The 4,747-nt window shown below is 31.6% G+C and overlaps 1 long non-coding RNA gene across 1 annotated transcript; it reads left to right on the forward strand.

The window, feature by feature from the left end:
• The first annotated feature begins 1,068 nt into the window (after positions 1-1,068).
• LOC122056363 lies at positions 1,069-1,380 on the forward strand. The gene is made up of 3 exons (XR_006133131.1): positions 1,069-1,089; positions 1,197-1,268; positions 1,354-1,380. It is a non-coding gene; the product is annotated as an uncharacterized LOC122056363 (long non-coding RNA).
• Positions 1,381-4,747: the final 3,367 nt, after the last annotated feature.

Consider the following 4,747-nt stretch of genomic DNA (forward strand, 5'->3'; position numbering starts at 1 on the left):
TGTGATTTTATCATATGGATTATCTTTCAATATCTAGTTTTGTTAGGTGAATTTCAAACTTGACATTATTATGGCTAAGGATGACTAATATTATTCATGTAGGAGATATATGAACAATGCATTATAACTAGTAGGAGTTGCATTTTTATATGGTACTCCTCTAAGATGGATGATGATTACAAAAGTTAGTAACACTTCTTATACTCTGAAGTAAAATTGGTTATCATATATAAAAATTTTTCTTAGGTGACATGGTACGAAATGATCTACTCTGAAGTTAGCAATATTGTAATTATATATTTTATTAAGTGGAGGCTTTCAAGACTTAGATCTTAAGTAGGATTGGTGAATGAGCATAGGGTTGGATCATAGTGATCATGAGATCTCTACTCAATTTAGTTCCTACTTTGTTTCCAAATTTGTTTGGACCATTGTGGGCAGGAGCATCAGAAATTCGTGAGACAAATTGTGATTAACAACCATGACTGAATTATATTATTCTTGTTCCAATTTTTTTATTCCTGTTCATGGATGTATTTTTTAACATGGATGTATTATTCATGGATGTTTTTCTTTTATCTGTATTAGTATTTTAGGTTTTGGAAGCTTGCCTTACCAATTCCTATTTCCATTGCAGTGACTTTCCTTATATGCAGCTTGGTGGCATCATCTCCCTGAGCATTGGCCGGATTTGGAGGCTTCAAAGATTGTAAGCACATTTTTCTTTTAGCTCCTTTTTTCCCTACTAGAACACCTTCGAATGCATGGTGATTCCGACAAAAAAAAAACCAAACATGAAACGATGTATGAAATATGAAATCCCAAACAAGGAGACTGTGAACCACCATTTGGTAGAGATCACCATATTAATTTTTAAATTATTCTATTCAATATACTCTTTCTTAATTACATTTCTCTTGCTAGTGTTTGATCTAGATTTGAGATAGTACTGAAGATGAAATTTCTAATCTTAAGTAGCTATAGTGATGGAATTCTTTCAAGGATGAAATTATCATTGTGGCAGGGCTTTGCACCAAAACCGCTTGCACCGTCCTATTCCATAAAGAACTGCACTGAGCTAAGAGCATTGTATGCGTTTTCTTCTATTCATATATTTTTTTATCGATTATAGTTATTGGCAATGAGAATTTACTATATATTGTTGCATGAAGTTGTCACATTACTTATTTTTCAAGGTATCTGAGAGCTAATTACCTTCAAGGGAACATTCCACCCGAGATTGGAGAACTTGTGCACCTTACCATCTTGTAGTTTTTTACATTCCCTTGTTTTCTTTTGTTATATAGTTGTTTCTTTAATCAATTTTCTTGAGCTTGATGTAAAAAAATGTAGGGACTTGTCAAGCAATTTGCTCAGGGGCACAATTCCTCCATTTATTGGCTCTCTTGAATAAGATTTACGCATCACATCTTTGATTCCATATTGTACCAGTTCTTACATGTGTGCCTTTTATTTCAATAGCCAGTGTGTGATTCTTCTCCTTTATTATGCGCCTAGGAGATCTAGACATTTTACGTTCCAACTTCCTGGATTACTCCATTTGTCTTGATAGTCACGTTGCCATATATAGATATTTAATATTAGGTTCTCCTGATGTACTGAGTTTGAAATTTAGAAACATCAAGCTTTTGAGCTTCTGTTGCTTTCCTAGGGGCATTGCTATAAAAAAGTTCATAGGACCTTTTTGTTTTTTTATATCTGCTTGAAATCCTTCTTTCTAAACACTTCATTGATAGTTTCTTCCTGGATAAACTGATTGAGATGGTTGATTTGGGTTGATTTGTTTTAACAATTTGTTTTTCTGAAATTCATCTATTTGCCTTGCAATCTGCAGCTATGCTGGTTGAGAATGGTAAATTCCTTTTATCAGCTAAGAGAGTTCGTCGTGCAACATGTACAGAATACATAATATCTACCGATTCTACCAATATATCAAGATCAAGTAATACCTTTATTGGAAAATTGAGGTGGTAAAACTTGTTAAGTTTGTATCACGGATAACTATAATGCAAATGTAGGTGGCCAAAGCATGGTCATAACTATAGAAGAGAGGCCTCGAATATGTGATTTTGCATTTGACCTTTCAGTGTTTGTTGGATAAGTTTTATGACATTGCCAACCTTAAAGTATCATGCTTTGATTTGAATATGCCACTGGGCTAAATTGAACTCAATGAAGAACCATATGATTTATATGATTGAGATCGTTGCAAATTGCCAAATAGTTGTGGATGTTATGCAATTTCATTTCCTTCTATACCAGTTATTAATTTCCAATAACATGCTACACAAATAAGACAACAATAGTGCAAAGCTGAATTGTATCATCAATCCGTATGTGTTTCAGCAGGTTAAGATAATACTTATTCGCTTACATGTATATTTTATCTTTAATGTCTTTATAATTTGTTTATTTTTATCAGCTCCTACAACTTAATTCTATAAATTTGATTGTCAAGGGAAATTTGTATACTCGGTCACGTGAAGATGCAGCCAGTAAGTTACCCCAAAAAAAACATAAATAGACATAAATTTATATACATCAACAATCACCCTATTCTTCAGGTAAGATATATAGATAGACTTTTGTTTTTAAAATTTTCTTGTATACCTGTGCTATTGATGTTGTTTTCTTACATGTAGAACTACAATGAACGGAAAGAAAGGTAGTAGTATTCAGATCGACATTTGCTTGCCGCCAAATGCAACACCACAATCAGAAAGCATGAAGAAGTCTACCAAGGATCATAATGGCAAAGTCACGATACCAATGAGGAATTTATTTGTTTATTTGTATTAGGATAAATTTTATTTGAACATGAGATATGTTTCTCCTTTTGTGATTGTAATTCTTGTATAACTAACATTTTGAATGATATTGATGTGGAGAATATTCTTTCTTGATTATGATTCTTTATTATATATTTAAATTGAAATATGATATATTGATATTAAAAGATAATAATTTAAAAGGCAATGGTTTAAAACCATTATTGTTGTCTATCACCCTAAAAGACAACGGTTAAAAATTGTTGTCGTAGCCCAAAAAATGATTGTAAACTGGCAGAAAAATGCTCTAAATAACAACGGTTTTAAACCGTTGTCTTTTCATTCAAAGACAACGGTTTAAAACCGTTGCAAAACTGTTGTCTTTTCATTCAAAGACAACGGTTTAAAACCGTTGTCGTAGCCCCCCCACTTTTAACAACATTGCCAATTACAACGGTTTTAAAGGGCCTGTGACAACGATTTTTAACCGTTGTCTTTTAATGTTTTTGTTGTAGTGAAGTACAAGACACTAAAGGCGACGTGGGATGATACATCGTTCGAATTGAAAGTCGAGGCTTTCTCCAGACTTGCATTAATGGCAAGTCATCAAGAAGTTGAACATGAAGCAAGCTCATCTAAAATGAGCATCGAGAGCATCGATGAAGAGGGGAGCTACATCAGAAGAAAGCAGCAGTTCAGGGGAAGATACGGATAACGAAGTCGACAAGGTAAATCAGGTATGATCTCTCCCACCTGACAAGTTATTCAAGTTTGTGAAATTATTAACCAAAGATTTTTGCAAACTTGAAAAAGAAATAAAAAATTAAAAATTAATTCTAGCAAAATCATGCCCATTAGAAGAATTTGACAAGATTAAACTGGAAAATGATATTTTGTAAAAAGAAATAAGTAACTTGAAAAATAATGCATGCTCATATAACACAAGTTTTAGAAAATTCAATAACCTAAATTGGTATTTTAAATATCACAAAGGACAAATTAGAAATATTTCAAAGAAATATGTCCCTAAGAAACTCTTAATTAATCTAGTTGGATGGAACCTATATTGGGTTCCAAAGTCTTGTCTAAATTAAAGTTAGGGCTTTTAGAGAGTACATTGAATGTTTAATTTCCTTATGAGGCTTTGTCTAGAAGTGGTTGATGTTCCAATAACCAAGAAGGTCTAGTGCTTCGCCACAACCTGGAATCCAAATATTGAAATAAAATGTTTAATTGACTAACTGATAAAACGTTAAATTGAAATTAGATAATGCTTTAAAAAGTTTTTTCAAATATTTTTTTTGGAAATTTCTTAACAAATAGTTACTCAAATTTTTTTCCCTTCTTGGAAAATCCTCAAACTTTTTTTGCAGATTTATTTAACTTAAAAAAATCTTTTGTAAATTTGTTTAACTTAGGATTTTTTTTAACGGGTAAAACTTAGGATTTTTTTTACTTATTCTATAAACTTTGCTTTACCAAACTTTATTTTTACGATGCACATTTTTTTAAAAATTCTTTTTGCTTGAAATTTTCTTACTTAGAAATTTTTTCTGCAACACTTAAAAATGTCTAAAAATTAGTGCCAAAACTTTATATATATATCAAAATAATTTTCAAAAATTTTTCTAAAGTTCTCCAAAATTATTACCCTTAGATTTTTCTTTGTACCCCATTTTTATGTGATCAAAGGGGGAGAAGGAAAATATTAAGTCTAGGGGGAGGTAGATTTCAAATTAAATAATTCTTTTAATTTTTGTAATTTATTACATAATTATTGTTTTAACTTTATGTCTGTTTACCTTAACTTAACTTAGGTTGCTCACATCAAAAAGGAGGAGATTGTTGGAACCCCAAGGTTATTTTGATGTGATTAAACAAATTAAGTTAGGTCCTGTGGTGTTTTAACCTTGTGTCTAAGTGTGTAGGAGCTTAGGAGCACAAGAAGTCGAGCAAAA

Source organism: Zingiber officinale, chromosome 1B (genome assembly GCF_018446385.1).
Source record: "Zingiber officinale cultivar Zhangliang chromosome 1B, Zo_v1.1, whole genome shotgun sequence".
NCBI classification, from domain to species: domain Eukaryota; kingdom Viridiplantae; phylum Streptophyta; class Magnoliopsida; order Zingiberales; family Zingiberaceae; genus Zingiber; species Zingiber officinale.